The following is a 27,194-nucleotide window of genomic DNA, read 5'->3' as shown; positions in this document are numbered from 1 at the left end:
CATTAGCATCTACACGTGCTACATCTCATAACCAATCGGTAACTACCTTGGTCCCAGAGATTTTCCATGCATGCCTTCTAAACATGACGGAGGGAGTACAACTATTTTTACGTACGTTACGTAATTGATGATTGTAAAAATTCTTCATTAGTTAGGCCCACAGGCCCACCCTAGAAATCAGGGGCAGTTTAATTAGTGTTTTAAAATTTTGGCGAACAAAAATATCAGGGAAGTCATGCAATGCATATGACGTGTCAAGCTATGGTATACTTCAGGCTCCAGCTACGACACATACAAATAAAGAAGGGAGCATCTAACATCCCTCGCACACTATAAAAGGAGGGACTAGGCGCCGCGGAGGGGACAGAACACGAGACTCCAGAGCATCGCAACACCCGAGCATCACACCCCTCACACTCCTCAGTAATCGTATTAGTAGTTGCTATCTACAGTTTGTAATAAAGCCTTTGAGGCATTGTATCATTTCGTGGTGAAGGTAGTCAAAAGGTAGTCTTCTTTCTCTCTTTGTAATCCCTTCAGGGTCTTTCTAAAGGAAAAACTGTATGTAAATTATGTCGTCAAAATGAAGTAGTTTCGTGTCTTCACTTGGTATTTCTATTTTGAATTTATGAAAAAAGTACGCTAGGGATCCTATAGGAGAAGGAGAAACCTCTAGGTGTAGTCCTCTATTTGATCTTGAATGACATCAGTTAAGAACCTTGTAGCCGTAGAGAAATGTTCCCTTTGAGTGGAGCTGACTCGGAAGACGGTAAAAATTTATTCCATAAATTTGCGATACAAACATTAAGTAAATAAACTCAACCCATAAAAGATCGTGCATAAACACATAAAATATAATGATTAGAGCGTCTAATTAAGTTACGTTAAATAAATTACAATTTTTTTTTTTGATTTTTAGTTAATTAAGTTTCTATACTAAATAAATTTGTATTTGCGCATTAACTTTTAATGATATATTTTTAATTGAGGTTTTCAATTAAAATTGGATCACCCAATTTTGACCAGGTCAATAATTTTTTAAATCTCTCTCATCCAATCTTTTTATACTATATATTATGCTTATTAATTTTTAAGGCCTCATAATTAATTGAAATCTTTAATTTAAAATTGGCTCATCCAATTTTGACCTACTCAACAATTTCTCAAGGAGCTCTCCTTTTCAATTATTTTAATTTTTTATGTTTCCTAATTTTGAAGCACTTTCATCCAATTGAGTTGTTAAATTTTGAATTCGGTGTACAGTTTTGATCGGCTCAATGTTTTTTCTATCCATCAGCAACAATCGGCCTATAAAAACATATCAATTTCACGCACCCTCCACCATAAGTATACTATATAGTAGTACATTTCATTGAGATTAAACCAATTTGTTTCAGTTTCCATACCTCTCCAGATCTGAGTTGGATAAGGCTTGCAACTGTGCAGGCATATGAACTGCATGGTTAAATTTGATTTCACTAACACTACAACATACATCTATCCCTTCTGGATATTCAGTTTATTGTACGAATGAACATGAGCCATTTTTTGTTCAGTCATTCTTGCTTCACTTGTTCATGGTGCAGCAAATAAATACAGAGTAGCTGTATTTGTATTTCTAATCTAATGTAAATAAACGCAAAGTAACTGTATTTGCATTTCCAATACCCACAAAAAAAAGGCACAAGGGGGTCAAACTGGAACATGCTTTTGCCAATTCTTAGTGCACAAGGAGGCTAGTGGCAGTTAAGTTGGTAACTGCACATAACATTTTGGTACCTTTTTTTTACAATTGAATCAATCATAATAATCAAGTCTCCGTAACTAAAAACTTGCACACAGTATAACTTGCACACCTTGCTCGTCCCAGTTCCTTGGAACTGCAAATAATCCTCCTCTGTTTTGCAATATTATAGTAGAATTTAACTAGCACGTGGTCATCCGTGACAAGTAAAAATATAAAACCGGAGCACACTTCCTGCGCAGTACCGACGGATCGTTGCAGCGGACAGACCAATGAATGAAGGTAACTAAACTGCCCTATATATCCTCACAGTGAATTTAAAACTTTGCTACTTGCTGGCCCCCGTTCCAAGCCGGCCTGAGGTGCCAAATGGCGCCGCTGGTCCTGCTGCTCTGTTTGCTGGTGGGTGCCGGCGATGCCCGGAATGGACCAGGTGCGGTGTGAGGTCGACAGGGCGAACCCGCGCGTCCTAGCCATCAGGCTCGTCATGTCGTACATTGTCGAGGACACCATGCTCCACGCCTCTGGTTACTTCAGGCCCTGGCATGTCCAGCCATCCCTGGGCCTCTACGGTGAGTGAGTATCGTCTTGGCCTCCCGTTTCTGAATTCCGATCCAAATTGCTTGCCTGCAGATTTGGGCAGATGAAAGAATGGTTGAGTTGGTGGTCACAGGTTAACTTCCATTGGTTTTTCTTCAACAGCTAGCACTAGCAGTAAGTACTCAACTTCCTCTAACTGAATGCAGTCACCAACACCGAACACAACGGGCACCCAGCAGAGATGATAATGTGCTAGTGTTTCAACATTTTTAAGGATGAATATTACAAATGTTCGAGATACAAATGCTTCATACAGTCCTTCAATGCATATTTATCTTATTATGGTCTCAAAAATAGGGTCTCACTCACCTTTGAGGACCAAGGTTTCACATCGGGAGTATTCGAGGGATGAATGTCATATACGCATTGACGGGACAACATCACAACGCAGGGTAATCAATCCTCAACTTATGCATTTAACATTACTACTGCTATACAGAAACAACATATTTATCTAAATATGAGTTGTAATCTGATTACCCGATACCATTGTTTCCTTGTTCTTCCAGTTGAATGCAGATGTCACTTTGCAAACTCTCCTCAACGTCTTTAGTGTGTCTGGTGTTGTCCATTACGGCACAGCAGGAAGCTGTAATGATCCAGTCTCATTTGGCAATGTCAGTGTCCCCAAGTAGTTGCCTACACAGGCGCTTGGACTTGGAAGGTACTCTCCTAATGCAATTAGTGGTCACCCCCAAAATTTCATGATGTAAGTAATGCTGATGAGTGCAAATATAGAACAAAGCAACTGGAATCTGGTCATCTTCTAATCCAGTATTCTTGCAACAACACAAAACTAACTGCGATAAGATAAAATATCCCTAAATAAGTAGGTTCTAAGAAAGCGAAATCAGGCAAACAGTTCTTCCAGAAACATATGTGCAGTTTAAACTGTGTAGTGCCCTAAAGTAAGGGAATCACATTAGTAGGATGTCAACACAGCTGGCCCTGATACCGAAGATAATTTATAAGATCATTAGAGCTGCCTGGTACTTCACAATCTTAGCCACGAAGTGTCAATACAAAAGGCAGCTGCTAGACCTGTAAGAAAGTGTGGTACAAATCCATTCAAATTTCATTAGCAGCTCTATAAGTCCGACCATCAGTAATAAAATCATTTCTACAGAGAGTTACGGTTAGATGACGATGTATGCTACAGATAAAACACAGTAAGTACCTTAATATAAGTTCCAATTAGTTAAAATTCACTTGTATTTTAGCTTAATGAAGTCCTATCATCCCAAAATCCATATTCGGATTGCCTTCAATAAATCAGTACCAGTAGTCTCCAGACGAACATGTACCGTCCTTGAAGTGGCGAAATCGCTGAATATCTCTCATGATTATTTCCCGTCCAGTCACAAGAGATAAAAACTTAGTTGCATTGTGACGGTCATTACAGGCTCGGAGGTTCTTCTTTATCTGAATTGTTGTACCAGGAGCTGTTCGAATGATCGGTCCCATGTGCAATTGCAAGTTTCTTGCTGTGGGTGTTGGGCAACTGTGCCTTGGCATCATCCTCTACATCATGCATCGGATCATTGTCTTGCACATCTCCCACATATTTGATCTCTTCTATTAGCTCAGCCAACCTTGCATAAATATTCTTTGCATGTTGGTGATTTGCGCAACGTGAATAGAAGGCATGAATCTCATTCTTGAGCTGCACAATACTCCATCCAGGAGTCTTTTAGAGGCCTTTCTTCTCCATAGCAGTTCTCACCCTTGCCACATCTTTCCACATTGAAGCTTTTGCATAAATCTTAGCTAGGAGGACATGAAACACACCCTCTTCTGGCCCTAGCTCAAAGATCCTCTGCGCTGATTCTTCTGCCGATTCCACATTCTTGTGCAACTTGCAAGCGCTTAGCATTGCACCATAAACACTAATGTCAGTGTCCGTAGGCATCTTTTGGATAAAAGACCACGCTTCATCTGGCTTCCCAGCTCGGCCAAGAAGAACCACCATGGTACCATAGTGCTCCATCCCAGGTTCAAGCCCCTAGTCCTCCTCCTTCATGCTTGCAAAAAATTTATGTCCTTCATCAACCAAACCAGCATGACTGCATGCCGTTGGGCACTCTGCCAGAAATTTTAATCTCTCGAAACAGCTCAACTATGCGAGCCGTACCCATGGATCATAGCATTCCGTGTGATAACATGTCTCGCCATTGCTGAGTTGAAGAGACTCCTAGCTATACAGACATGGGCAAATTCTGCGTACATGGCAATAAGGGCGGTCAGAACATAAGCATCCTGACAGAGTATCCATCTTGCCTGCAGTGGATCTGAAATGCCTGCAATTGCAGCGATGACACTAACAAGAGTGAAGGAACATTTTCCAGCTGCATCCTAGAAAAGAGACTCAGCGCGTCATCCGGCATTCCATACTGCGTGCACCCGAGGATCATGGCATTCTAGGAGATCCGCCGTGTCTTGTAGCGCAGCTCGTCCAACACCTGGGCAGCAAGCGAGGTTGGTCCTCTTGCACTTGGACGGAGTAGATGGCACTGAAAACATCTGACTCATAAGTAGCTCATGCACATGCCTCATGGCATCAAGATGCACATGCCTGGGCGTTGGCGCAGGCAGGCATGATGGACACGAGCCAAGTTGGAGGCGATCACCCTGCCAGGTCCCGGGCAGGCATAAGGTCGAACACCCTGCGAGCGTCGCCCGGCGGTAGCGGCAGCGGCAGCACTTGGCATACACGTTCGCCAGCACCATGGCGGCGAGGGCCTGCGTCGCCAGTCCCAATCGGCGAGCTGCGTGTGGACGGCGCGACGCGGTTGGGTGTCGAGGTGAAGTGAATGTTCGGATGGCGTGGTGGTCGGACGGACGCTGACGCGGAGGAAGAGCTGGCGATCAATGCCGCGAGCGCGCCCTGCAGGTCGGAGCCGGCGTGGTGGTAGGCTGGCGCGCCGTGCAGGTCGCGGTGGCCGGCGGCGGAGCAGATGGCGACCAAGCCGAGCGCAGCGACTGCTTTTCTTGTTCTTTCTTTTTTTATTGGAAAAAAGCGCCGCGCCACGGGTTTAAAGCCAGGACAGGAAAACGGCTCCCGCTCGCGCTTATGCTCCGCCGCCCGCCGACCCTTTCCTGCCGGTGCCGGCGACGCCCTCGATCGCCTCCACGCCATCAACTTGCGCTCGCCCTCACCACGCTCGCTCTCGACCGGCCGCCTCACAGCGGAGGCAATCACCGCTCCCTCTCCCTCTTCGCCGCGGTTTCTTGACCGGCGATGATCAGCCGCGGCCGCAATCCACCCGCGAGTCCTCCGCCCCGCTCCCTCTTCACCGCCGGGCTTGAGATGCTGCGCCGCGGCCGCAATACACCTGCGAGTCCTCCGCCCCGCTCCCTCTTCACCGCCGGGCTTGAGATGCTGCGCCGCGGCCGCAATCCACCCGCGAGTCCTCCGCCCCGCTCCCTCTTCACCGCCGGGCTTGAGATGCTGAGCCGCGGCCGCAATCCACCCGCGAGTCCTCCACCCCGCTCCCTCTTCACCGGCGGGCTTGAGATGCTGCGCCGTGGCCGCAATACCACGGCGGCTCCTCCGCCCGGCTCCCTCTTCACCAGCAGGTACGGGATGTTCAGCCGCGGCCGTAATACCCCGGCGCCGCGCTCCTTCCTCACCGGCGGCGGCGGGAACGGGATGATGCGCCGCGTCCGCAATACCCCGGCGGATCCTCCGGCTGCCCTCGCGCGCGTCCGCTACTCGACGCAGGCCTTCTTGGAGTCGAGGCGCGTCGGCCCGGCTGCCGTCGCACGCGGCCTGCGGCTGCGGGGTTGGGTCACGTGGAAGCAGGTTGCTTGCGCGGCGATTCTCCTCCCCGGCGCCGTGGTGTTCATCGGCTGCGCCGCGTTAAGCCGGCGAGAGGTGGTGCCTTACACCAACCGCGCCCACTGGGTGGTGCTGTCGCCGTCGAGCGAGCGCAGGGTGGGCGACGCCCTGTGGGCCGGGCTGAAGAAGAGGCGGGGCGACATGATGGTCGGCCCTGGTGACGCCTGCAGCGTTCGCGTGCGCCGGGTGGCCTCGGACATCATCCTCTGCGGACTGCCCCGTGCATTCCCTGCTTCTTCGTCGTCGTCGCATATCCGCGACATCAACTGGCGTGTGATGGTCATGAGGCAGGATAGTGTCAACTCCTACAGCTTACCCGGGGGTCAGATCATACTGTACACCGGCCTGCTCGACCATCTCGACACCGATGAGGAGATTGCCGTGGTTATCGCCCACGAGGTACGTACGCATTGCAATCCAACAAGATATGGTATGATTCTCGCAAAAGTTTCTCTTATTAAGATTGCTGCGGTCGATCGATGGATCGATGGATGAATGCATTGTTATTGTTGTTGTTGTTGTTGTTGTGTACTCTAATACGTAATATGTATGTATAGGTTGGACACGCTGTGGCACGGCATCACACCGACCTCGCTAATGTGGCGAGATCAGTTCCTATACTCCACAAGCTAATGCCCTTCTCACGAAGGTATATATACATATGCATGGATTCCATCAACGTTTTGCATCAACTACGTACTCCAGTAATATAAGTATAGTTAATCTCATGTACCACGTACGTACTACTAGTACGTTATCACCACAACCATGAATTACTTACTACATTATCCTTAATTATTCTGCATGGGCATCAGTTAATTAATTAATTGAAGCTTGCATTGCACTGCATTGGTGGTTCGCCAATTCATAGCTAGCTAAATGGAGGCTGCTGGTGCCACGCATGCACATGTATATATATATACTCCCCTGTAACATAATATTTGTTGTTGGAGAGAACTAACCTAGTTTTTCTCAACAACAGGTATTTAGGAAAAAAGAGAATATATGGTTACTCCTGCATGTCAATATATGGCAGAAAAGAGTTGAAAGCAGATCTCATCGGGGTGATGCTAATGGCCGCCGTTGGTTTCGATCCACGCGTAGCCGCCCACACCTACAAGAAGCTCGGCAACATCACAGGAGGAGACCCGGTGTGGACTGACTATTAGGGCCTCTACCCTTCCCTTACCAAGAGAATAGAAGCTTTATCTCAGGCCAAGGTCTTGGATGAGGCAATGAGGCTGTACCACGCCCACCAGCAAGGATGAACATTTCTTTTTCTTTTTGCTTAGCTAGGGATCTATGGGGCACTTCTTGGATGTTGAAACTGTATCGTTGGGTTTTTTTTACATATCTTGCGTATACATGTCACACAGTAACTTTGCACATCGTATATATGTCACGCTCACACGCACGTAACATTTTGTTTGTTGTTCTTCCTTTTTTTCCCACCTCGTTCAATTATTCTTACAATTTACTTTACTTTGGCTAGTAGATTCAATAGGCTTTTTTTTGGTAATAAACCATAAATCTCTGTAGGGCCTTGTAAATTTTCTTCATTAGGCTATACACTTTCATCAGGTTGTACTGGGATGCTCAAGCTTTGAAAAATTCAAGATAAGTCATTTTCTTAATTAGTTTATACCCTCGACATAATATCTTTACCAAAACAATGTCAAGAACATGTCAAGGTCATGCATGGCACTGCATTATCTATAGTAATAAACAACTAAACCATGTACGATCCAATAGCAACTACAGTAACACCAGTGAGAATCTTGTGCCGAAATTAACACCTCGGCCAGAAACTAAAAGTTTGTGAGACTACGTTCTTCAACCAGCCAGGGCCACCCAACATATATGCAAGGCTGGAACGACACAAACATTCAAATGAAATTTATTTCCAAAAAAACATTCAAATGAAATTGTGTATTTAACATATAAGTAATGCTCGATCAATATTTGGAAACACACGTAGGTTATTGCTTCGTCCTCAATGAAATGGAGAAGAAGAAGAAATTGCCGGGCGGAAAAATCATCAAATGCCAAGTAGTACGTTTGTTTCTAGAATCTATACCTAATAATAAAGCGGCTATTGCTTTCGTCGGAAAACCCACCGCGACATTTTTAGCCCCTGTGATTTTTGTTATTCAACCCGCGCTTCATCATTTATCTGCAACGCAAAAGGAAAAAATGATTCGCTGCAAAAATTATATCCGTACGCATCGCCTCCTCCCGTCGACCCTGGGCCACCCTGGCCTGTGCCCAGGCCGCCGCCACACCACTCGCCGCCGCGGCCGACCTCAAGCACCACCGCTGCTGATCTCAACCCACCCGCCTCCGCGGCCGTACCTCTCCCCGCTCACTGCCCCCGTTGTGGCGCTCGAGCGCATCACATCGACCCTGGTCCACCCTGGCCTATGCCCAGGCCGCTGCCACACCACTCGCCGTCGCGGCCGACCTCAACCACCACTGCAAGTACCTCTGCCCGCTTGCTGCCCCCGTTTCGGCGCTCGAGCACAGCTTCTGGATCAAATCAACGTGACAATTACAGTGACTGGGGATGATGCGTCTGCTCGATGCAGAAGGGCGGCGGCGTGTGGATAAGGCGCGGCGAAGCGAAGTACTTGCAGGTGGAGGCGGGCCTCCATGGCTCACACGGGGAACTTCGAGGTTATGGCGCGGCAACGGCGACTCCTTATGGCCAGATAGAGGCGCCTAATCCTTGCTCCCCTCATCGTATCCCCTTCTCCGGCAGGAACTCATCATTTGGTGAGATCCCCTCCTCATGCCTCCAACCGTGTGCCAAGCACCGGCAAGAAATTTTGTTTTGTGGGGATTTGTTTGCTGATGAATGAATGTATTGAATGTAAGATTGTATTGTTGTAGAGACAGATAATGGAACACCACCTTCAGTTTGTCATCTTATCCCACATTCTCTACCCCATGAGTGAAATAAGATAACAGTCCATTGATCAATTCACGTAGCCTCTTTGTTTTGCTTTGCTTGCCCTGCTTAATTTTTCATCATGGTGGAATTAACAATGGACGGATTGATTCCTCAACAAAATAGGATAGGCTGTCTACATTAGTTAGTTAGCTTATTATTTTAATAAATCGAAATGATTATAAAAAAGATTAAAAGCGTGTGGTATTTTTTTTTCTCGTTGCAACGCACGGGCCCTTTCGCTAGTACAACTAATGTAGAGAGTACAAGCAAGTATGCCAACTGATCGCTGCCTGTGTGTGTGTATATATATAGTATATGTTTGGCGGATGAAAGAGAAATTGCCGGCTTGCTTCTTCTGCTTCGCGGCCAGCGCCGCCTGCTCCTGCCCGGATGCCATTAGAGCTGCCTCGTACTTCACATTTGCTAGTGTTTCAACATTTTTAAGGATGAATATTACAAATGTTCGAGATACAAATACTTCATACAGTCCTTCAATGCATATTTATCTTATTATGGTCTCAAAAATAGGGTCTCACTCACCTTTGAGGACCAAGGTTTCACATCGGGAGTATTCGAGGGATGAATGTCATATACGCATTGACGGGACAACATCACAACGCAGGGTAATCAATCCTCAACTTATGCATTTAACATTACTACTGTATACAGAAACAACATATTTATCTAAATATGAGTTGTAATCTGATTACCCGATACCATTGTTTCCTTGTTCTTCCAGTTGAATGCAGATGTCACTTTGCAAACTCTCCTCAACGTCTTTAGTGTGTCTGGTGTTGTCCATTACGGCACAGCAAGAAGCTGTAATGATCCAGTCTCATTTGGCAATGTCAGTATCCCCAAGTAGTTGCCTACACAGGCGCTTGGACTTGGAAGGTACTCTCCTAATGCAATTAGTGGTCACCCCCAAAATTTCATGATGTAAGTAATGCTGATGAGAGTAAATATAGAACAAAGCAACTGGAATCTGGTCATCTTCTAATCCAGTATTCTTGCAACAACACAAAACTAACTGCGATAAGATAAAATATCCCTAAATAAGTAGGTTCTAAGAAAGCGAAATCAGGCAAACAGTTCTTCCAGAAACATATGTGCAGTTTAAACTGTGTAGTGCCCTAAAGTAAGGGAATCACATTAGTAGGATGTCAACACAGCTGACCCTGACACCGAAGATAATTTATAAGATCATTAGAGCTGCCTCGTACTTCACAATCTTAGCCATGAAGTGTCAATACAAAAAGCAGCTACTAGACCTGTAAGAAAGTGTGGTACAAGTCCATTCAAATTTCATTAGCAGCTATATAAGTCCGACCATCAGTAACAAAATCATTTCTACACAGAGTTACGGTTAGACGACGATGTATGCTACAAATAAAACACAGTAAGTACCTTAATATAAGTTCCAGTTAGTTAAAGTTCATTTGTATTTTAGCTGAATGAAGTCCTATCATCCCAAAATCCATATTCGGATTGCCTTCAATAAATCAGTACCAGTAGAGTCCACACGAACATGTACCGTCCTTGAAGTTGCGAAATCGCTGAATATCTCCCATGATTATTTCCCGTCGTGTCACAAGAGATAAAAACTTAGTTGCATTGTGACGGTCATTACAGACTCGGAGGTTCTTCTTTATCTGTATTGTTGTACCGAGAGTTGTTCGAATGATCGGTCCCATGTGCAATTGCAAGTTTCTTGCTGTGGGTGTTGGGCAACTGTGCCTTGGCATCATCTTCTACATCATGCATCGGATCATTGTCTTGCACATCTCCCACATATTTGATCTCTTCTATTAGCTCAACCAACCTTCAATAAACATCCTTTGCATGTTGGTGATTTGCGCAACCTGAATAGAAGGCATGAATCTCATTCTTGAGCTGCACAATACTCCATCCAGGAGTCTTTTAGAGGCCTTTTTCTCCATAGTAGTTCTCATCCTTGCCACATCTTTCCACATTGAAGCTTTTGCATAAATCTTAGCTAGAAGGACATGAAACACACCCTCTTCTGGCCCTAGCTCAAAGATCCTCTGCGCTGATTCTTCTGCCGATTCCATATTCTTGTGCAACTTGCAAGCGGTTAGCATTGCACCATAAACACTAATGTCAGGGTCCGTAGGTATCTTTGGGATAAAAGACCACGCTTCATCTGGCTTCCCAGCTCGGCCAAGATGAACCACCATGGTACCATAGTGCTCCATCCCAGGTTCAAACCCCTAGTCCTCCTCCTTCATGCTTGCAAGTTTTTTATGTCCTTCATCAACCAAACCAGCATGACTGCATGCCGCTGGGTACTCTCCCAGAAATTTTAATCTCTCCAAAGAGCTCAACTATGCGAGCCGTACACATGGATCATAGCATTCCGTGTGATAACATGTATCGCCATTGCTGAGTTGAAGAGACTCCTAGCTATACAGACACGGGCAAATTCTGCATACATGGCAATAAGGGCGGTCAGAACATAAGCATCCTGCCAGAGTATCCATCTTGCATGAAGTGAATCTGAAATGCCTACAATTGCAACGATGAGACTAACAAGAGTGAAGGAACATTTTCCAGCTGCATCCTAGAAAAGAGACTCAACACGTTATCCGGCATTCCATACTGCGTGCACCCGAGTATCATGGCATTCTAGGAGATCCGCCGTGTCTTGTAGCGCAACTCGTCCAACACCTGGGCAGCAAGCGAGGTCGGTCCTCTTGCACTTGGACGAAGTAGATAGGACTGAAAACATCTGACTCATAAGTAGCTCATGCACATGCCTCATGGCATCAAGATGCACATGCCTGGGCGTTGGCGCAGGCGGGCATGATGGACACGAGCCAAGTTGGAGGCGATCACCCTCCCAGGTCCCGGGCAGGCATAAGGTCGAACACCCTGCGAACGTCGCCCGGCGGTAGTGGCAGCGGCAACACTTAGCATACACGTTCGCGAGCACCATGGCGGCGAGGGCCTGCGTCGCCAGTCCCAATCGGCGAGCCGCGTGTGGACGGCGCAACGAGGTTGGGTGTCGAGGTGAAGTGAAGGTTCGGATGGCGTGGTGGCCGGCCGGACGCTGACGCGGAGGAAGAGCTGGCGATCAATGCCGCGAGCGCGCCCTGCAGGTGCTACCTCTTGAGCTTGCGTTGGTTTTTTCCTTAAAGAGAAAAGGGTGTTGCAGCACATTAGCAGTAAGTATTTTTCACTCAGTTTGAGAACCAAGGTATCAATCCAGTAGAAGTATCAAGCCAAGTCTCCAAAGTACCTGCACAAAAACAGCAAACTTGCACCCAACGCTACAAAGGGGTTGTCAATCCCTTCACGATTGATTGCAAGGTGAGATCTGAAGGCGGAAAGTGCAACAAGGTAAAAGTGTTTCAAGAATCAATACTATTTTTGGGCAAAGATGTCGATCTCGCAATGAGAACGGAAATAGCTTCAATTTAATCACATCATTATCCACATCTTTCTTCTTTTGCATATCGCATAACTCAATGAAGGTATTAAGATGGGATGCGACACTTCACTCGGAAGGCCGGAGAATTGCTCTTTCATAACAAGATTCAGCAAAGCAGCATTGATTTCATATGATTCCGCACTAGTGGCGGGAGCAATCAAAGTACCAATAAAATCATTATTATTAGAATTTGAGAAGTCACAAAGTTTGATGTTTTCAGTCATGGTGACTTCGGCAAGCAGACAAGCACACAAGCGAACAGAAAGCAAGCGAACGAAAAAGACAAATATTTTTGTAAATTTTTGTTTTTCAGAAGTGGGGGAGAGGAAAAGGAAAGGCAAAAAAAAGTAAATGCAAGAGCTGAGTATGCGACAGTTACTTGGATAAGCTTCACTTAGAATAATCCTCGGTGCCAGAGATTGACACGTTGGAGGAAGACTATTCTTGACTTGATGCTCCCCGGCAACAGCGCCAGAAATTCTTCTTGCTACCTCTTGAGTTTGCGTTGGTTTTTCCCTTGAAGAGGAAAGGGTGATGCAGCACAGTAGCAGTAAGTATTTCCCTCAGTTTGAGAACCAAGGTATCAATCCAGTAGGAGTATCAAGCCAAGTCTCCAAAGTACCTGCACAAAAACAGCAAACTTGCACCCAACGCTACAAAGGGGTTGTCAATCCCTTCACGATTGATTGCAAGGTGAGATCTGAAGGCGGAAAGTGCAACAAGGTAAAAGTGTAGGGCTGAAAATATGATGTGAAGTAGACCCGGAGGCCATAGTGTTCACTAGAGGCTTCTCTCATGATAGAAAATATTACGGTGGGTGAACAAATTACTATCGAGCAATTGATAGAACCGCGCAAAGTCATGACGATATCTAAGGCAATGATCATACATATAGGCATCACGTCCGAGACAAGTAGACCGATACTTTCTGCATCTACTACTATTACTCCACACATCGACCGCTATCCAGCATGCATCTAGCGTATTGAGTTCATGACAAACAGAGTAACGCCTTAAGCAAGATGACATGATGTAGAGGGATAAATTCATGCAATAGATATAAACCCCATCTTTTTACCCTTGATGGCAACAACATGATGCGTGCCTCGCTACCCCTTCTGTCGCTAGGTGAGGTCACCGCACGATATGAACCCAAAACCAAGCACTTCTCCCATTGCAAGAACTGTAGATCAAGTTGGCCAAACGAAACCCACAACTCGAAGAGAATTACAAGGATATGAAATCATGCATATAAGAGATCAGAAGAAACTCAAATAAGATACATAGATAATCTAATCATAAATTCACAATTCATCGGATCTCGACAAACACACCGCAAAAGAAGATTACACCGGATAGATCTCCATGAAGATCATGAAGAACTTTGTATTGAAGATCCAAGAGAGAGAAGAAGTCATCTAGCTACTAGCTATGGACCCGAAGGTCTGTGGTAAACTACTCACGCATCATCGGAAAGGCAATGGTGTTGATGAAGAAGCCCTTCGTGTCCGAATCCCCCCTCCGGCAGGGCACCGGACGGTGCCCCGGATGGGATCTTGCGGAGACAGAAGCTTGCGGCGGCGGAAAAGTATTTTTGTGGCTCTCTCCCGTGGTTTCAGATTTTTCGGGGATAAATAGGCGGAAGAAGTAGGGCAAAGGAGCCACGGGGGGCCCACAAGCCTGCTAGGCGCTCCCCCCAGGCCGTGGCTAGGGGGCTTGTGGCCTCCCCCAGGACCCTTTGCCTGGGTTCTCAAGCTTCTTGCGTATCTTTTGTTTCGGAAAAAATCTTTTCAGAGGTTTTATTCTGTTTGGACTCCGTTTGATATTCTCCTCTAAAAAAGGTCAAAAACACGGAAAAAACAGGAACTGGCACTTGGCACTGAGTTTACAAGTTAGTCCCAAAAAAGATATAAAAGCATACAAAACATCCAAAGTTTAACAAGATAATAGCATGGAACCATAAAAAATTATAGATACGTTGGATACGTATCAAGCATCCCCAAGCTTAACTCCTGCTCGTCCTTGAGTAGGGAAGTGATAAAGAGTGAATTTTTGATGTGGAATGCTACCTAGCATATTTGTCCTTTGTAACTTCATTCATGGGACATGAATGTTCAGATCCGTAAGATTCAAAACAATAGTTTGCTATTGACATGAAAACAATAATACTTCAAGCAAACCAGCAAGATAATCACGAACTTTCGAAATAACAAGGCCAAAGAAAGTTATCCCTACAAAATCATATAGTGTGGCTATGCTCCATCATTCCCACACAACGAATTTAAATCATGCACAACCCCGGTATTGGCCAAGTAATTGTTTTTCGCACTCTTACTTACTCAAACCTTTTTCAACTCTCACGCAATACATGAGCATGAGCTATGGATATAGAACTATAGGTGGAATAGAGTGTGGTGGAGGTTGTGAGACAAAAAGGAGGAGATGGTCACATTGACTCGGCGTATCAAAGGGCTATGGAGATGCCCATCAATAGATATCAATGTGAAAGAGTAGGGATTACCATGCAACAGATACACTTAGAGCTATAAGTGTGGGAAATCTCAAAAGGAGAACTAGTGGATGTGCATCCAACTTGCTTGCTCACGAAGACCTAGGGCAATTTTGAGGAAGCCCATCATTGGAATATACAAGCCAAGTTATATAATGAAGATTCCCACTAGTATATGGTGGTGGCAAAACAAGAGACTCTCAATCATGAAGAACATGGTGCTATTATGAAGCACAAGTGTGGAAAAAGATAGTAGCATTATCCCTTCTCTCTTTTTCTCTTTTTTTGTTTGGGCACTTTGGCCTCTTTCCATATATTTTTATGGGCAACTTTGGCCGCTTTTTTATATTTCCTCACATGGTACAATGCTCTAATAATGATGATCATCACACTTTTATTTACTCACAGCTCAATGCTTAGAACAATGATGACTCTTAGGAAATGCCTCTGGCAGTGTACCGGGATGTGCAACGGTCTAGCTTAGCGTATGACTCACTAGCTATCTTACGATCATGCAATGACAATATGAAAGTGAAGACACATGTCATGAGATGGAACGGTGGGAGTTGCATGGCAATATATCTCGGAATGGCTATGAAAAGGCCATGATAGGTAGGTATGGAGGCTGTTTTGAGGAAGGTCTATGGTGGTTTTGTGCACCGGCGAAAGTTGCGCGGCACTAGAGAGGCTTGCAATGGTGGAAGGTGAAAGTGCATCTATACCATGGACTCACATTAGTCATGAAGAACTCACATACTTATTGCGAACGTTTTTATTAGTAATCGAAACAAAGTGCTAAACGCATACTCCTAGAGGAAGGGTTGGTAGGTGTTAACCATCGCGTGATCCCGATCGCAACACAAAGGATGACAATCAAAAAATCAATTATGCTCCGACTTCCTAACATAGCGGTTCACCATACGTGCATGTTACGGGAATCACTAACTTCAACACAAGTATTTCTAGATTCACAACACCCTACTAACATAACTCTAATATTACCAAATCCATGTCTCAAAACTAATTGAGAGGAATCAAACTTCTCTTTCTAATCAATGGACATGAATATGAAAGTTTTATTGTATCCTCTTTGGATGCCTATCATCTTTAGGACTACTTTCATAGCACAAGCCAACTCCCAAGTTACTCAGAGAGAGCACTCTCAAAAAGATATAAGTGAAGATCGAGAGTTCTTATTTCTCCAAAATATGACGCCGCCGTGCTCTAAAAGATCTAAGTGAAGCACTTAGAGCAAAGTTATCTAGCTCAAAAGATATAAGTGAAACACATGTGAGCTAAATTGCCTAACTCAAAAGATATAAGCGACGCTCAATGAGTATTCTAGCAAATTCATGATGAGTGCATGTCTCTCTCAAAAGGTGTGCAGCAAGGATGATTGTGACACAACAAAAATAAAATACTCCTATAATACACGACGCTCCAAGCAAAACACATATCATGTGGTGAATAAAAATATAGCTCCAAGTAATGTTACCGATGAATTGAAGACGAAAGAGGGGATGCCTTCCCGGGGCATCCCCAAGGTTAGGCTTTTTGGTGTCCTTGAATTTTCCTTGGGATGCCTTGGGAATCCCCAAGCTTGAGCTCTTTCCACTCTTTATCCCATTGTCCATGAGAACATCACCCAAAACTTGAAAACTTCACAACACAAAACTTAAACAGAAACTCGTGATATCATTAGCACAAGAAAACAAACTACCACCTCTTTAGGTACTGTAGAAAACTTGATTTCTATTTATATTGGTGTTAGATGACTATATTCCCACTTTTCCATGTCTAGTACCAACCGATACTATCCATAGTTTCATCAAAATAAGCAATCAACACAACAAAAACAGAATCTGTCAAAAACAGACCAATCTGTATACTACGTATACTTATGGTATCTCAAAAATTCTGAACAATTACGACAATTTGGGAAATTGGCATATAAACCAGCAAAAAAAGAATAAACTCAAAATCTCTTTCTAGATAAAAATGAAAAATAATTTCGCGAGCGAAAAGTTTCTGTCTTTTTCCAGCATGATCAAACAACCATCACCAAAACTAGTCATAAAAGGTTTTACTTGGCTCAAACACAAAAAGAAACACAAAAAACACAATCATAACAGAATTATGATGGTGTGGACGCAAAAAAACAGAAATTAAAAAGCCAAGATAAATTCATTGGGTTGCCTCCCAACAAGCGCTATTGTTTAACGTCCTTAGCTAGGCATAAGGTGATAGAATCACGTATCGTCGTCATTGGTGCTCAAACCATAAGTAGCCCTCATCATGGATTCATAAGGCAATCTTATTTTCTTTCTAGGAAAATGTTCCATGCCCTTCTTTAATGGAAATTGAAATCTAATATTCCCTTCCTTCATATCGATGACAACACCAATAGTCCTTAGGAAAGGTCTACCAAGAATGATAGGACATGTCGGATTGCAATCAATATCAAGCACAATGAAATCCATGGGTACATAGTTCCTATTGGCAATAATAAGAACATCATTGATCCTTCCCATGGGTTTCTTAACAGTAGAATCCGCAAGATGCAAATTAACAGAGCACTCATCAATCTCATTGAAACCTAGAACATCACATAAAGACTTTGGAATCGCGGAAACACTAGCATCCAAATCACACAAAGCATTGCATTCATAGTTTTTAATTTTGATTTTGATAGTAGGTTCCCAGTCATCATGAAGTTTTCTAGGAATAGAAACTTCCAATTCAAGTTTCTTTTCAAGAGATTTCATCATAACATCAACGATATGATCGGTAAAGGCCTTGTTTTGGCTTTAAGCATGTGCAGAGTTTAGCATGGATTGCATCAAGGAAATACATTGAGTGAAAGAGCAACTATCATAATTGAATTCCTTGAAATCCAAAATAGTAGTTTCATTACTACTCAAAGTTTTGATATCCTCTCTCCACTTTCAATGCTTTTAGCATCAAGATAGATAGACTCCGAATCATTGGGGCGTTTTTCAACCAAAGTGGATTCATATCCAGCCCCATCATCATTAGGTTTGACACTAGAAAACAAGGATTCAATGGGAGTCACACCAAGCACTTTAAGATCTTCGTGATTCTCATCATGAGAAAACGCCCTTTTAAGCCATTCATGTCTAGCACGAATTTGGGCGGTTCTTTCTTTACTGTCATTCATGGAAAAATGCATAGCTTTCAAAGTTTCATCCATATTGATCTTGGGAGGAGCACATCTCACTTTCAAAGCATCAATGTCAAGAGACTTTCTATCAACGCTTCTAGCCAAATCATCAATTTTGAGTAGTTTTTCTCCTATGGATGCATTGAAAATCTTTTGCGAGTTGATAAACTCTTTAATATTACTCTCTAGATCAGAGGGTAATTTATTGTAATTCCCATGAGCATTGTTGTAGGAATTGCCAAAGTTATTATAGGTATTACTAGGAAAAGGCCTAGGAATATAGTTTCCTCTAAAAGCATTGTTGTTGCCAAAATTATTCCTACCAACAAAATTAACATCCAAGCTCTCATTGCTACTCTCAATCAAGGAAGACAAGGGCATATCATTTGGATCTAAAGGAGCACCTTTACTAGCAAACAATTTCATTAGCTCATCCATCTTAGCACTCAAAGAGTTAATTTCTTCTATAGCGTGCACTTTTTTCCTAGTAGGCGACCTTTCAGTGTGCCACTGAGAATAGTTTGTCATGATATTGTCTAGGAGTTTTGTAGCTTCTCCTAATGTGATTTCCATGAAAGTTCCACCGGAGGCGGAATCAAGGATATTTCTTGAAGCAAAAATCAAACCAGCATAGAAGATTTGTATAATCATCCAAAGACTCAAGCCATGAGGGGGACAATTTCTAATCATCAATTTCATTCTCTCCCAAGATTGCGCAACATGTTCATGATCTAGTTGCTTAAAATTCATGATATCATTACGGAGAGAGATAATCTTAGCCGGTGGAAAATACTTGGATGTATAAGCATCTTTGCACTTGTTCCAAGAATCAATACTATTTTTGGGCAAAGATGAAAACCAAGTTTTTGCTCGATCTCGCAATGAGAACGGAAATAGCTTCAATTTAATCACATCATTATCCACATCTTTATTCTTTTGCATATCGCATAACTCAATGAAGGTATTAAGATGGGATGCGACATCTTCACTCGGAAGGCCGGAGAATTGCTCTTTCATAACAAGATTCAGCAAAGCAGCATTGATTTCATATGATTCCGCACTAGTGGCGGGAGCAATCAGAGTACTAATAAAATCATTATTATTAGAATTCGAGAAGTCACAAAGTTTGGTGTTTTCAGTCATGGTGACTTCGGCAAGCAGACAAGCACACAAGTGAACAGAAAGCAAGCGAACGAAAAAGGCAAACAAAAAGGCAAATATTTTTGTAAATTTTTGTTTTTCAGAAGTGGGGGAGAGGAAAAGGAAAGGCAAAAAAAAGTAAATGCAAGAGCTGAGTATGCGACTGTTACTTGGATAAGCTTCACTTAGAATAATCCTCGGTGCCAGAGATTGACACGTTGGAGGAAGACTATTCTTGACTTGATGCTCCCCGGCAACAGCGCCAGAAATTCTTCTTGCTACCTCTTGAGTTTGCGTTGGTTTTTCCCTTGAAGAGGAAAGGGTGATGCAGCATAGTAGCAGTAAGTATTTCCCTCAGTTTGAGAACCAAGGTATCAATCCAGTAGAAGTATCAAGCCAAGTCTCCAAAGTACCTGCACAAAAACAGCAAACTTGCACCCAACGCTACAAAGGGGTTGTCAATCCCTTCACGATTGATTGCAAGGTGAGATCTGAAGGCGGAAAGTGCAACAAGGTAAAAGTGTAGGGCTGAAAATATGATGTGAAGTAGACCCGGGGGCCATAGTGTTCACTAGAGGCTTCTCTCATGATAGAAAATATTACGGTGGGTGAACAAATTACTATCGAGCAATTGATAGAACCGCGCAAAGTCATGACGATATCTAAGGCAATGATCATACATATAGGCATCACGTCCGAGACAAGTAGACCGATATTTCTGCATCTACTACTATTACTCCACACATCGACCGCTATCCAGCATGCATCTAGCGTATTGAGTTCATGACAAAGAGAGTAACGCCTTAAGCAAGATGACATGATGTGGAGGGATAAATTCATGCAATAGATATAAACCCCATCTTTTTACCCTTGATGGCAACAACACGATGCGTGCCTCGCTACCCCTTCTGTCACTGGGTGAGGTCACCTCATGGTATGAACCCAAAACCAAGCACTTCTCCCATTGCAAGAACTGTAGATCAAGTTGGCCAAACGAAACCCACAACTCGAAGAGAATTACAATGATATGAAATCATGCATATAAGAGATCAGAAGAAACTCAAATAAGATTCATAGATAATCTGATCATAAATCCACAATTTATCGGATCTCGACAAACACACCGCAAAAGAAGATTACATCGGATAGATCTCCATGAAGATCATGGAGAACTTTGTATGGAAGATCCAAGAGAGAGAAGAAGCCATCTAGCTACTAGCTATGGACCTGAAGGTCTGTGGTAAACTACTCACGCATCATCGGAGAGGCTATGGTGTTGATGAAGAAGCCCTCCGTGTCCGAATCCCCCCTTTGGCAGGGCACCGGAACGTGCCCAGATGGGATCTTGCGGAGACAGAAGCTTGCGGCGGCGGAAAAGTATTTTTGTAGCTCTCTCCCGTGGTATCATATTTTTCGGGGATTTATAGGCGGAAGAAGTAGGGAAAAGGAGCCACGGGGGGGGGGGGGGGGGGGGGCACAAGCCTGCTAGGCGCGCCCCCCAGGCCGCGGCTAGGGGGCTTGTGGCCTCCCCGGGACCCTTTGCCTTGGTTCTCAAGCTTCCTGCGTATCTTCTGTTCCGGAAAAATCTTTTCGTTGGTTTTATTCTGTTTGGACTCCGTCTGATATTCTCCTCTGAAAAAGGTCAAAAACACGGAAAAAACAGGAACTGGCACTTGGCACTGAGTTAATAATTTAGTCCCAAAAAAGATATAAAGTGCATACAAAACATCCAAAGTTTGACAAGATAATAGCTTGGAACCATAAAAAATTATAGATACGTTGGAGACATATCAGCAGGTTGGAGCCGGCGTGGTGGTAGTCTGGCGCGCCGTGTAGGTCGCGGTGGCCGGCGTCGGAGCAGATGGCGACCAAGCCGAGCGCATCAACTGTTTTTCTTGTTCTTTTTTTCTTGAAAAAAGCGCCGCGCCACGGGTTTAAATCGAGGACAGGAAAACGTCTCCCTCTCGCGCTTATGCCCCGCCGCCCCCGCCCCTTTCCTGCCAGTGTTGGGGACGCCCTCGATCGCCTCCACGCCATCAACTTGCGCTCGCCCGAACCACGCTCTCTCTCGACCGGCCGCCTCGCAGCGGAGGCAATCACCGCTGCCTCTCCCGCTTCGCCGCGGTTTCTTGACCGGCGATGATCAGCCGCTGCCGCAATCCACCCGCGAATCCACTGCCCCGATCCCTCTTCCACTACAGGAATCTGAGAATTTGCCGTCTGCCATGGCTGACGGCAAAGGGGGGAATTGCCGTCCGTCAGCTGACGGCAAAGTAGACAGCAAAAAAATATCAGGTGAAGAGGTTATTTGCCGTCTGCTTTTGTAAGGCAGACGACAAAGAATCTTTGCCATGAGGGGGCACACAACCAATAAAATGGGACGCCAGATCCACAGACGGTCCCGTTAAGTGTTAACGGCAAGCCTCTCCTCTTTGTCGTCTACCCTACTCCCTTTGCCGGCAGCCCCCTCATGGCAAAGGGGGCACCCAGCCCCTCTATCCCTCTCCTCTTTGTCGTCTGCCCTCCTCCCTTTGCCATGAGGGGGTTGACGGCAAAGGGGGCACCCAGCCCCTCTCCTTCCACCTTCGCACCCAACCCCCTCCCCCTTCGCCGTCAGCCCTCACCCCTTTGCCGTCTGCCGTGAGTCCTTTGCCGTCTGCCCCCTCATGGCAATGGCTCAAAACAACCCCTTTTTATTTTATTTTCTATTATATCCAGCAATTTTCACAATAATCAGGATATATATATATATATATATATATATATATATATATATTTGATAGAAATAAATTTCTTTCCATACTCATAACCATATTAAAATAACTTTCATCCATAGTACATACATATTATGCAAGTTGCATCCGTACCAAACCATATATTACACCAGTTTCATCAATGCATACAAAGTTTCATATATGTCCATATACTACAATAGTTTCAATACAAGCTTCCGTGAAGCCATGGTACAACAAATCATATTCAAGCATTCCATCAATATAATCCAAGATTCCCGTGAAGTGAATGTAATCTGCAAAATGACAAATAAAAAAGTTAGAAGAAGAATACTAGATGAATAAGTATATATAGGTTATTTCGGAGAGAACTTAGCTACGTATAGGCCATTTAATAGCTAAGTTAGGTGGAATAGGTCATCTTGGAGCTACATAGCCTTATTATGTCATTTAAGAGAGAACTTAGCTAAGTACAGGCCATTCTAGAGCTAACTTGGATAAAATATGTCATTTTGTAGCCAACTATGATTATTAATCCATTTTGACCTTATTATGTCAATTTGGAGCTAAATTAGTCATTTTAATGAGCTAACCAAGGTTCTTATGATGTCTTTACCTAACTATGCTAATTATGTCATTTTGGAGGATAATTAGCTAAGTATGTCTTTGTTGGGGAAAATAACTTACGTAGAAGAAGAAAGAGAAGAAGCAAGAAGAGAAGAAGAAGGAGAACAAAAAGAAGAAGAAGGAGGAGGAGGAGGAGGAGGAGGAGAAGGAGGAGGAAGATGAGAAGAAGAAGAAAAGAAGAAGGACAAGAAGAAGGAGAAGAAGGAGGAGAAAAAGGAGAAGGAGCTTCTCTCCTCCTTCTCCTCCTTCTCCTTCTTCTTCCTCCTTCTCCTTCTTCTTCTCTTCTTATTCTCTTCTTCTTCTTCTTTCTTCTTTTCATTTTCCTCTTTCTTCTCCTCTTGTCCCCTTCTTCGGGCTAAATTAGCTAATTATGCCTTTTTGGAGCTAATTATGTCATTTTGGAGGATAATTAGCTAAGTATATGTCATTTTTATTAAATAGGCCATTTTGGAGCTAACTAAGCTAATTATGTCATTTAGGTGAAAGCCAAGCTAAGTATAGGCCATTCTAGAGCTAACTTGGGTAAAATATGTCGTTTTGGAGCCAACTATGATTATTAAGGCATTTTGGAGCTAAATTGGCTAATTATGTCATTTAGGTCGAAGCCAAGCTAAGTATATAATATTCATGAGCTAACCAAGGTTCTTATGCCATTTTGAGATTATTATTTCATTTTAGAGCTAAATTGCTCATTTTAATGAGCTAACCAAGGTTCTTATGATGTTTTCACCTAACCAAGCTAATTATGTCATTTTGTAGGATAATTAGCCAATTTAGTCTTTGTTGGATGAGTCTAAGCTACGTCGAGAAGAAGAGAAAGAGAAGAAGAAAGAAGAGAAGAAGAGAAGAAGAAGGAAAAGTAAAAGAAGAAGGAGGAGGAGGAGGAGAAGGAGGAGGAGAAGGAGAAGGAAGAGGAGAAGAAGAAGAAAAGAAGAAGGACAAGAAGGAGGAGAAGGAGCTTCTCTCCTCCTTCTCCTTCTTCTTCTCCTTCTTATTCCTCCTTCTCCTTCTCCTTCTTCTTCTCTTCTTCTTCCCTTCTTCTTCTTCTTCCTTCTTTTCATTTTTCCTCTCTCTTCTCCTCTTGTCCCCTTCTTCGGGCTAAATTAGCTAATTATGCCTTTTTGGAGCTAATTATGTCATTTTGGAGGATAATTAGCTAAGTATATGTCATTTTTATTAAATAGGCCATTTTGGAGCTAACTAAGCTAATTATGTCATTTAGGTGGAAGCCAAGCTAAGTATAGGCCATTCTAGAGCTAACTTGGGTAAAATATGTCGTTTTGGAGCCAACTATGATTATTATGGCATTTTGGAGCTAAATTGTCTAATTATGTCATTTAGGTCGAAGCCAAGCTAAGTATATAATATTCATGAGCTAACCAATGTTCTTATGCCATTTTGAGCTTATTATTTCATTTTAGAGCTAAATTGGTCATTTTAATGAGCTAACCAAGGTTCTTATGATGTTTTCACCTAACTAAGCTAATTATGTCATTTTGCAGGATAATTAGCCAATTTAGTGTTTGTTGGATGAGTCTAAGCTACGTCGAAAAGAAGAGAAAGAGAAGAAGAAAGAAGAGAAGAAGAAGGAGAAGTAAAAGAAGAAGAAGGAGGAGGAGGAGAAAGAGGAGGAGAAGGAGAAGGAAGAGGAGAAGAAGAAGAAAATAAGAAGGACAAGAAGAAGGAGAAGAAGGAGGAGAAGAAGGAGAAGGAGCTTCTGTCCTCCTTCTCCTTCTTCTTCTCATTCTTCTTCCTCCTTCTCCTTCTCCTTCTTCTTCTCTTCTTCTTCCCTCGTTCTTCTTCCTTCTTTTCATTTTTCCTCTTTCTTCTCCTCTTGTCCCCTTCTTCGGGCTAAATTAGCTAATTATGCCTTTTTGGAGCTAATTATGTCATTTTGGAGGATAATTAGCTAAGTATATGTCATTTTTTATTAAATAGGCCATTTTGGAGCTAACTAAGCTAATTATGTCATTTAGGTGGAAGCCAAGCTAAGTATAGGCCATTCTAGAGCTAACTTGGGTAAAATATGTCATTTTGGATCCAACTATGATTATTAAGGCATTTTGGAGCTAAATTGGCTAATTATGTCATTTAGGTGGAAGCCTAGCTAAGTATATAATATTCATGAGCCAATTAAGAGAAGAAGCAAGAAGAGAAGAAGAAGGAAAAGAAGAAGAAGAAGAAGGAGGAGGAGAAGGAGAAGGAGAAGGAAGAGGAGAAGAATAAGAAAAGAAGAAGGAAAAGAAGAAGAAGGAGAGGGCTAGCTCCTTCTCCTTCTTCTCCTTCTCCTTCTCCTTCTCCTCTTCTTCTTCTTCCTTCTTTTTCATTTTCCTCTTTCTTCTCCTCTTGTCCTCTTCTTCGAGCTAAATTAGCTAATTATGCCTTTTTGGAGCTAATTATGTCATTTTGGAGGATAATTATGTAAGTATAGGTCATTGTTTATTAAATAGGACATTATGAGCTTATTATGTCATTTTGGAGCTAAATTAGTCATTTTAATGAGCTAACCAAGGTTCTGATGATGTTTTTACCTAACTAAGCTAATTATGTCATTTTGGAGGACAATTAGCTAAGTATGTCTATCTTGGGGAAAATAATCTACGTAGAAGAAGAAAGAGAAGAAGCAAGAAGAGAAGAAGAAGGAGAAGAAAAAGAAGGAGGAGGAGGAGGAGAAGGAGAAGGAGAAGGAAGAGGAGAAGAAGAAGGAGAATAAGAAGGAAAATAATAAGAAGGAGGGGGCTAGTTCCTTCTCCTCTTCTCCTTCTCCTTCTTCTTCTCTTCTTTTTCTCTTCTTCTTCTTCTTCTTCTTCTTCTTCCTTTTATTCATTTTTCCTCTTTCTTCTCCTCTTCTTCGAGCTAAATTAGTTAATTATGCCTTTTTGGAGCTAATTATGTCATTTTGGAGGATAATTAGGTAAGTATAGGTCATTGTTTATCAAATAGGCCATTATGAGCTTAATATGTCATGTTAATGAGCTAACCAAGGTTCTTATGATGTTTTTACCTAACTAAGCTAATTATGTCATTTTGGAGGACAATTAGCTAAGTATGTCTATGTTGGAGAAAATAAGCTACGTAGAAGAAGAAAGAGAAGAAGCAAGAAGAGAAGAAGAATGAGGAGAGAAGAATAAGGAGGATAACATACCATTATCGTCATCACGGCGGTGAAGCACGGTGTCTCTGGCTTGTTTCACCTAGAAAAGGCTGCCCCGGAGAAGGCTCCACTGTAGAAGGGTCGTGCGATGCATTTCGGGAGATATTCTGCACCAAACATCGTTTGCAATGTGTCGTTAGCATGAGGACACTCTTAAGATCACTGCATTGAAATGAAACTCATCGTCCCCGCCATGTTAATGACTGGCATCGCCGGAGGGACTTGGCCGGTCTTCTCGCACATAGACTGTACATTTGGTTTCGACAAGTCAAACTTTTTAGTTATTAATGAAAAGGACATTAAAATGCAAGATTTTAATAATATGAAGAAGAAACTTACCACGAAGAGCTCGTATATGGCCATGTTAGACACATCATTCCGTGCCCTCTCCACCTCCACCAATGCAGTCGTCCATTTCCTCCAGCTCCTTCATCTCCTTATCCTTCTCCGCCAAAACCGCCTGCATTGCCTCTCTCTCTTTCAGAACAGCAACCTGCAACACAACTCATTGTTAGCATTGTAATCATATTGGTTCCAACACACAACATAATGCGGAAAGATAGTTGAGTCCATTAAACTAACCTCGATGGCGAGCTCGACTGGCCGTGGACGAGGTGTTATCTCAGGACAGTAGCTCGTTTGGCATGCGTTTATCTGCCAGAGAGTGCTAGGACAACGTATAAGGCCGTCTCCAATGGCGATCGAGCCATGGGGCCTCCCGTTGCCAGCTATCATCACCAGCTCTGGATCAATAGGCCCCTCGCTCGGGTTAAAGTCCTTCCCTTTCCTCGCCTTCCCGTGATCTGTGTACTACACGAGCTTGTGGTGGGAGCAGATGTTGGTGAAGTTTTCTGGATGCTCGAGGTTAGACTCAAAGAATGCCTTGACCTTCTTGTACGAGGCAGTATGGGCCATTGCATACATGTCATACATCTGTGGCACCTCCGTCTTATTGTGACGCGCCTAAAAGAGAGAGAGAGGAAAATTGTATTAGTAAAGGGCTCAAGATAGCATTAAGAATGAATTGCATGAGGCATGAAGCAAACCACATACCCAGTTCTCGCCAAATTGGATTAAGTTGACGCTCCCTTGATGGTGTGGCACACCGACCATTTTGCCACACCTCTCCTTGGCATTTTTGTGGCTAGCCTCCCACGTTTCGGAGCACCACTGATCCACCAAGGCCTCCCAACAATCCATCTTATCCACACACCATCTCGGGGGCACCTAAGTTAATAAAGAGAAATTTGAGAGCGTAAGAACCAAAT

The 27,194-nt window shown here is 43.5% G+C and overlaps 2 pseudogenes; both read right to left on the bottom strand.

Annotated features, from left to right (window-relative positions):
• Window positions 1–1,692: 1,692 nt before the first annotated feature.
• On the bottom strand, window positions 1,693–5,326 carry LOC123411813 (annotated as a pseudogene).
• A 5,308-nt stretch (window positions 5,327–10,634) lies between these two features.
• On the bottom strand, window positions 10,635–12,088 carry LOC123399454 (annotated as a pseudogene).
• Window positions 12,089–27,194: the final 15,106 nt, after the last annotated feature.

This window comes from Hordeum vulgare, chromosome 1H (assembly GCF_904849725.1).
Source record: "Hordeum vulgare subsp. vulgare chromosome 1H, MorexV3_pseudomolecules_assembly, whole genome shotgun sequence".
NCBI lineage: Eukaryota > Viridiplantae > Streptophyta > Magnoliopsida > Poales > Poaceae > Hordeum > Hordeum vulgare.
The sequence above is the reverse complement of the archived record's forward strand: the minus strand, read 5'-3'. Positions and strand labels throughout refer to the sequence as shown.